This window comes from Oncorhynchus nerka, linkage group LG10 (genome assembly GCF_034236695.1).
Source record: "Oncorhynchus nerka isolate Pitt River linkage group LG10, Oner_Uvic_2.0, whole genome shotgun sequence".
Taxonomy (NCBI): domain Eukaryota; kingdom Metazoa; phylum Chordata; class Actinopteri; order Salmoniformes; family Salmonidae; genus Oncorhynchus; species Oncorhynchus nerka.
The window spans coordinates 79952641-79962301 of record NC_088405.1 but is presented as its reverse complement, the minus strand read 5'-3'; positions in this window follow the sequence as shown (position 1 = coordinate 79962301).

The window sequence follows — 9661 nt, the reverse complement described above, 5'->3', positions numbered from 1 at the left end:
GTCACTAGCTATACTGTCCCTAGCTATACAGTCCCTAGCTATACAGTCCCTAGCTATACAGTTGCTAACTATACAGTCCCTGGCTATATACAGTTACTAACTATACAGTCCCTAGCTATACAGTTTCTAACTATACAGTCCCTAGCTATACAGTTACTAACTATACAGTCCCTACCTATACAGTCCCTAGCTATACAGTTGCTAACTATACAGTCCCTGGTTATACACAGTTACTAACTATACAGTCCCTAGCTATACAGTTTCTAACTATACAGTCCCTAGCTATACAGTCACTAGCTATATTGTCCTTAGCTATACAGTCCCTAGCTATACAGTTACTAACTATACAGTCCCTAACTATACAGTTACTAACTATACAGTCCCTAGCTATACAGTTACTAACTATACAGTCCCTAGCTATACTGTCCCTAGCTATACAGTTACTAACTATACAGTCACTAGCTATACTGTCCCTAGCTATACAGTCCCTAGCTATACAGGCTCTAGCTATACAGTTGCTAACTATACAGTCCCTGGCTATATACAGTTACTAACTATACAGTCCCTAGCTATACTGTCCCTAGCTATACAGTTACTAACTATACAGTCACTAGCTATACTGTCCCTAGCTATACAGTCCCTAGCTATACAGGCTCTAGCTATACAGTTGCTAACTATACAGTCACTAGCTATATACAGTTACTAACTATACAGTCACTAGCTATACAGTCCCTAGCTATACAGTTACTATCTATACAGTCCCTAACTATACAGTTACTAACTATACAGTCCCTAGCTATACAGGTACTAACTATACAGTCACTAGCTATATACAGTTACTAACTATACAGTCACTAGCTATACAGTCCCTAGCTATACAGTTACTATCTATACAGTCCCTAACTATACAGTTTCTAACTATACAGTCCCTAGCTATACAGTTACTAACTATACAGTCACTAGCTATATACAGTTACTAACTATACAGTCACTAGCTATACAGTTACTAACTATACAGTTACTAACTATACAGTCCCTAACTATACAGTTACTAACTATACAGTCCCTAACTATACAGTTACTAACTATACAGTCCATAGCTATACAATCACTAACTATACAGTTACTAGCTATACAGTTACTAACTATACAGTCCCTAACTATACAGTTACTAACTATACAGTTACTAACTATACAATTACTAACTATACAGTCCCTAGCTATACAGTTACTAACTATACAGTCCCTAGCTATACTGTCCTAGCTATACAGTTACTAACTATACAGTCACTAGCTATACTGTCCCTAGCTATACAGTCCCTAGCTATACAGTTGCTAACTATACAGTCCCTGGCTATATACAGTTACTAACTCTACAGTCCCTAACTATACAGTCCCTAACTATACAGTTACTAACTATACAGTCCCTAGCTATACAGTTACTAACTATACAGTCCCTAGCTATACTGTCCCTAGCTTATACAGTTACTAACTATACAGTCACTAGCTATACTGTCCCTAGCTATACAGTTACTAACTATACAGTCACTAGCTATACTGTCCCTAGCTATACAGTCCCTAGCTATACAGTCCCTAGCTATACAGTTGCTAACTATACAGTCCCTGGCTATATACAGTTACTAACTATACAGTCCCTAGCTATACAGTTTCTAACTATACAGTCCATAGCTATACAGTTACTAACTATACAGTCCCTAGCTATACAGTCCCTAGCTATACAGTTCCTAACTATACAGTCCCTGGCTATACACAGTTACTAACTATACAGTCCCTAGCTATACAGTTTCTAACTATACAGTCCCTAGCTATACAGTCCTTATCTATACTGTCCCTAGCTATACAGTTACTAACTATACAGTCCCTAACTATACAGTTACTAACTATACAGTTACTAACTATACAGTCCCTAGCTATACAGTTACTAACTATACAGTCCCTAGCTATATACAGTTACTAACTATACAGTCCCTAGCTATACAGTTTCTAACTATACAGGCCCTAGCTATACAGTTACTAACTATACAGTCCCTAGCTATACAGTTACTAACTATACAGTCCCTAGCTATACTGTCCCTAGCTATACAGTTACTATCTATACAGTCCCTAGCTATACAGTTACTAACTATACAGTCCCTAGCTATATACAGCTACTAACTATACAGTCCCAGCTATACAATTTCTAAATAGCTATACGGTTACTAACTATACAGTCCCTAGCTATACAGTTACTAACTATACAGCCCTAGCTATACAGTAACTAACTATACAGTCCCTAGCTATACAGGTACTAACTATACAGTCCCTAGCTATACAGTTACTAACTATACAGTCACTAGCTATACAGTTACTAACTATACAGTCCCTAGCTATACAGTTACTAACTATACAGTCCCTAGCTATACAGTTACTAACTATACAGTCACTAGCTATAGAGTCCCTACCTTTACAGTCACTAGCTATACAGTCCCTAACTATACAGTCCCTAGCTATACAGTTACTAACTATACAGTCTCTAACAATACAGTCCCTAGCTATACAGTTACTAACTATACAGTCCCTAACTATACAGTTACTAACTATACAGTCCCCTAACTATACAGTTACTAACTATACAGTCCCTAACTATACAGTTACTAACTATACAGTCCCTAGCTATACAGTTACTAACTATACAGTCCTAACAATAAAGTCCCTAGCTATACAGTTACTAACTATACAGTCCCTAACTATACAGTTACTAACTATACAGTCCCTAACTATACAGTTACTAACTATACAGTCCCTAGCTATACAGTTACTAACTATACAGTCCCTAGCTATACTGTCCCTAGCTATACAGTTACTAACTATACAGTCACTAGCTATACTGTCCCTAGCTATACAGTTACTAACTATACAGTCACTAGCTATATACAGTTACTAACTATACAGTCACTAGCTATACAGTCCCTAGCTATACAGTTTCTAACTATACAGTCCCTAGCTATACAGTTACTAACTATACAGTCACTAGCTATATACAGTTACTAACTATACAGTTACTAACTATACAGTCCCTAACTATACAGTTACTAACTATACAGTCCCTAACTATACAGTTACTAACTATACAGTCCATAGCTATACATCATAACTACAGTTAACTATACAGTCCCTAACTATACAGTTACTAACTATACAGTCCCTAACTATACAGTTACTAACTATACAGTTACTAACTATACAATTACTAACTATACAGTCCCTAGCTATACAGTTTCTAACTATACAGTCCCTAGCTATACTGTCCGTAGCTATACAGTTACTAACTATACAGTCACTAGCTATACTGTCCCTAGCTATACAGTCCCTAGCTATACAGTTGCTAACTATACAGTCCCTGGCTATATACAGTTACTAACTCTACAGTCCCTAACTATACAGTCCCTAACTATACAGTTACTAACTATACAGGCCCTAGCTATACAGTTACTAACTATACAGTCCCTAGCTATACTGTCCCTAGCTTATACAGTTACTAACTATACAGTCACTAGCTATACTGTCCCTAGCTATACAGTTACTAACTATACAGTCACTAGCTATACTGTCCCTAGCTATACAGTCCCTAGCTATACAGTCCCTAGCTATACAGTTGCTAACTATACAGTCCCTGGCTATATACAGTTACTAACTATACAGTCCCTAGCTATACAGTTTCTAACTATACAGTCCATAGCTATACAGTTACTAACTATACAGTCCCTAGCTATACAGTCCCTAGCTATACAGTTCCTAACTATACAGTCCCTGGCTATACACAGTTACTAACTATACAGTCCCTAGCTATACAGTTTCTAACTATACAGTCCCTAGCTATACAGTCCTTATCTATACTGTCCCTAGCTATACAGTTACTAACTATACAGTCCCTAACTATACAGTTACTAACTATACAGTTACTAACTATACAGTCCCTAGCTATACAGTTACTAACTATACAGTCCCTAGCTATACTGTCCCTAGCTATACAGTTACTAACTATACAGTCACTGGCTATACTGTCCCTAGCTATACAGTCCCTAGCTATACAGGCTCTAGCTATACAGTTGCTAACTATACAGTCACTAGCTATATACAGTTACTAACTATACAGTCACTAGCTATACAGTCCCTAGCTATACAGTTACTATCTATACAGTCCCTAACTATACAGTTACTAACTATACAGTCCCTAGCTATACAGTTACTAACTATACAGTCACTAGCTATATACAGTTACTAACTATACAGTCACTAGCTATACAGTCCCTAGCTATACAGTTACTATCTATACAGTCCCTAACTATACAGTTTCTAACTATACAGTCCCTAGCTATACAGTTACTAACTATACAGTCACTAGCTATATACAGTTACTAACTATACAGTCACTAGCTATACAGTTACTAACTATACAGTTACTAACTATACAGTCCCTAACTATACAGTTACTAACTATACAGTCCCTAACTATACAGTTACTAACTATACAGTCCATAGCTATACAATCACTAACTATACAGTTACTAGCTATACAGTTACTAACTATACAGTCCCTAACTATACAGTTACTAACTATACAGTTACTAACTATACAATTACTAACTATACAGTCCCTAGCTATACAGTTACTAACTATACAGTCCCTAGCTATACTGTCCCTAGCTATACAGTTACTAACTATACAGTCACTAGCTATACTGTCCCTAGCTATACAGTTACTAACTATACAGTCACTAGCTATACTGTCCCTAGCTATACAGTCCCTAGCTATACAGTTGCTAACTATACAGTCCCTGGCTATATACAGTTACTAACTTTACAGTCCCTAACTATACAGTTACTAACTATACAGTCCCTAGCTATACAGTTACTAACTATACAGTCCCTAGCTATACTGTCCCTAGCTTATACAGTTACTAACTATACAGTCACTAGCTATACTGTCCCTAGCTATACAGTTACTAACTATACAGTCACTAGCTATACTGTCCCTAGCTATACAGTCCCTAGCTATACAGTCCCTAGCTATACAGTTGCTAACTATACAGTCCCTGGCTATATACAGTTACTAACTATACAGTCCCTAGCTATACAATTTCTAACTATACAGTCCCTAGCTATACAGTTACTAACTATACAGTCCCTACCTATACAGTCCCTAGCTATACAGTTGCTAACTATACAGTCCCTGGTTATACACAGTTACTAACTATACAGTCCCTAGCTATACAGTTTCTAACTATACAGTCCCTAGCTATACAGTCACTAGCTATATTGTCCTTAGCTATACTGTCCCTAGCTATACAGTTACTAACTATACAGTCCCTAACTATACAGTTACTAACTATACAGTCCCTAGCTATACAGTTACTAACTATACAGTCCCTAGCTATACTGTCCCTAGCTATACAGTTACTAACTATACAGTCACTAGCTATACTGTCCCTAGCTATACAGTCCCTAGCTATACAGGCTCTAGCTATACAGTTGCTAACTATACAGTCCCTGGCTATATACAGTTACTAACTATACAGTCCCTAGCTATACTGTCCCTAGCTATACAGTTACTAACTATACAGTCACTAGCTATACTGTCCCTAGCTATACAGTCCCTAGCTATACAGGCTCTAGCTATACAGTTGCTAACTATACAGTCACTAGCTATATACAGTTACTAACTATACAGTCACTAGCTATACAGTCCCTAGCTATACAGTTACTATCTATACAGTCCCTAACTATACAGTTACTAACTATACAGTCCCTAGCTATACAGGTACTAACTATACAGTCACTAGCTATATACAGTTACTAACTATACAGTCACTAGCTATACAGTCCCTAGCTATACAGTTACTATCTATACAGTCCCTAACTATACAGTCTAACTATACAGTCCCTAGCTATACAGTTACTAACTATACAGTCACTAGCTATACAGTTACTAACTATACAGTCACTAGCTATACAGTTACTAACTATACAGTTACTAACCTACAGTCCCTAACTATACAGTTACTAACTATACAGTCCCTAACTATACAGTTACTAACTATACAGTCCATAGCTATACAATCACTAACTATACAGTTACTAGCTATACAGTTACTAACTATACAGTCCCTAACTATACAGTTACTAACTATACAGTTACTAACTATACAATTACTAACTATACAGTCCCTAGCTATACAGTTTCTAACTATACAGTCCCTAGCTATACTGTCCGTAGCTATACAGTTACTAACTATACAGTCACTAGCTATACTGTCCCTAGCTATACAGTCCCTAGCTATACAGTTGCTAACTATACAGTCCCTGGCTATATACAGTTACTAACTCTACAGTCCCTAACTATACAGTCCCTAACTATACAGTTACTAACTATACAGGCCCTAGCTATACAGTTACTAACTATACAGTCCCTAGCTATACTGTCCCTAGCTTATACAGTTACTAACTATACAGTCACTAGCTATACTGTCCCTAGCTATACAGTTACTAACTATACAGTCACTAGCTATACTGTCCCTAGCTATACAGTCCCTAGCTATACAGTCCCTAGCTATACAGTTGCTAACTATACAGTCCCTGGCTATATACAGTTACTAACTATACAGTCCCTAGCTATACAGTTTCTAACTATACAGTCCATAGCTATACAGTTACTAACTATACAGTCCCTAGCTATACAGTCCCTAGCTATACAGTTCCTAACTATACAGTCCCTGGCTATACACAGTTACTAACTATACAGTCCCTAGCTATACAGTTTCTAACTATACAGTCCCTAGCTATACAGTCCTTATCTATACTGTCCCTAGCTATACAGTTACTAACTATACAGTCCCTAACTATACAGTTACTAACTATACAGTTACTAACTATACAGTCCCTAGCTATACAGTTACTAACTATACAGTCCCTAGCTATACTGTCCCTAGCTATACAGTTACTAACTATACAGTCACTGGCTATACTGTCCCTAGCTATACAGTCCCTAGCTATACAGGCTCTAGCTATACAGTTGCTAACTATACAGTCACTAGCTATATACAGTTACTAACTATACAGTCACTAGCTATACAGTCCCTAGCTATACAGTTACTATCTATACAGTCCCTAACTATACAGTTACTAACTATACAGTCCCTAGCTATACAGTTACTAACTATACAGTCACTAGCTATATACAGTTACTAACTATACAGTCACTAGCTATACAGTCCCTAGCTATACAGTTACTATCTATACAGTCCCTAACTATACAGTTTCTAACTATACAGTCCCTAGCTATACAGTTACTAACTATACAGTCACTAGCTATATACAGTTACTAACTATACAGTCACTAGCTATACAGTTACTAACTATACAGTTACTAACTATACAGTCCCTAACTATACAGTTACTAACTATACAGTCCCTAACTATACAGTTACTAACTATACAGTCCATAGCTATACAATCACTAACTATACAGTTACTAGCTATACAGTTACTAACTATACAGTCCCTAACTATACAGTTACTAACTATACAGTTACTAACTATACAATTACTAACTATACAGTCCCTAGCTATACAGTTACTAACTATACAGTCCTAGCTATACTGTCCCTAGCTATACAGTTACTAACTATACAGTCACTAGCTATACTGTCCCTAGCTATACAGTTACTAACTATACAGTCACTAGCTATACTGTCCCTAGCTATACAGTCCCTAGCTATACAGTTGCTAACTATACAGTCCCTGGCTATATACAGTTACTAACTTACAGTCCCTAACTATACAGTTACTAACTATACAGTCCCTAGCTATACAGTTACTAACTATACAGTCCCTAGCTATACTGTCCCTAGCTTATACAGTTACTAACTATACAGTCACTAGCTATACTGTCCCTAGCTATACAGTTACTAACTATACAGTCACTAGCTATACTGTCCCTAGCTATACAGTCCCTAGCTATACAGTCCCTAGCTATACAGTTGCTAACTATACAGTCCCTGGCTATATACAGTTACTAACTATACAGTCCCTAGCTATACAATTTCTAACTATACAGTCCCTAGCTATACAGTTACTAACTATACAGTCCCTACCTATACAGTCCCTAGCTATACAGTTGCTAACTATACAGTCCCTGGTTATACACAGTTACTAACTATACAGTCCCTAGCTATACAGTTTCTAACTATACAGTCCCTAGCTATACAGTCACTAGCTATATTGTCCTTAGCTATACTGTCCCTAGCTATACAGTCCCTAACTATACAGTTACTAACTATACAGTCCCTAGCTATACAGTTACTAACTATACAGTCCCTAGCTATACTGTCCCTAGCTATACAGTTACTAACTATACAGTCACTAGCTATACTGTCCCTAGCTATACAGTCCCTAGCTATACAGGCTCTAGCTATACAGTTGCTAACTATACAGTCCCTGGCTATATACAGTTACTAACTATACAGTCCCTAGCTATACTGTCCCTAGCTATACAGTTACTAACTATACAGTCACTAGCTATACTGTCCCTAGCTATACAGTCCCTAGCTATACAGGCTCTAGCTATACAGTTGCTAACTATACAGTCACTAGCTATATACAGTTACTAACTATACAGTCACTAGCTATACAGTCCCTAGCTATACAGTTACTATCTATACAGTCCCTAACTATACAGTTACTAACTATACAGTCCCTAGCTATACAGGTACTAACTATACAGTCACTAGCTATATACAGTTACTAACTATACAGTCACTAGCTATACAGTCCCTAGCTATACAGTTACTATCTATACAGTCCCTAACTATACAGTTTCTAACTATACAGTCCCTAGCTATACAGTTACTAACTATACAGTCACTAGCTATATACAGTTACTAACTATACAGTCACTAGCTATACAGTTACTAACTATACAGTTACTAACTATACAGTCCCTAACTATACAGTTACTAACTATACAGTCCCTAACTATACAGTTACTAACTATACAGTCCATAGCTATACAATCACTAACTATACAGTTACTAGCTATACAGTTACTAACTATACAGTCCCTAACTATACAGTTACTAACTATACAGTTACTAACTATACAATTACTAACTATACAGTCCCTAGCTATACAGTTACTAACTATACAGTCCCTAGCTATACTGTCCCTAGCTATACAGTTACTAACTATACAGTCACTAGCTATACTGTCCCTAGCTATACAGTTACTAACTATACAGTCACTAGCTATACTGTCCCTAGCTATACAGTCCCTAGCTATACAGTTGCTAACTATACAGTCCCTGGCTATATACAGTTACTAACTTTACAGTCCCTAACTATACAGTTACTAACTATACAGTCCCTAGCTATACAGTTACTAACTATACAGTCCCTAGCTATACTGTCCCTAGCTTATACAGTTACTAACTATACAGTCACTAGCTATACTGTCCCTAGCTATACAGTTACTAACTATACAGTCACTAGCTATACTGTCCCTAGCTATACAGTCCCTAGCTATACAGTCCCTAGCTATACAGTTGCTAACTATACAGTCCCTGGCTATATACAGTTACTAACTATACAGTCCCTAGCTATACAA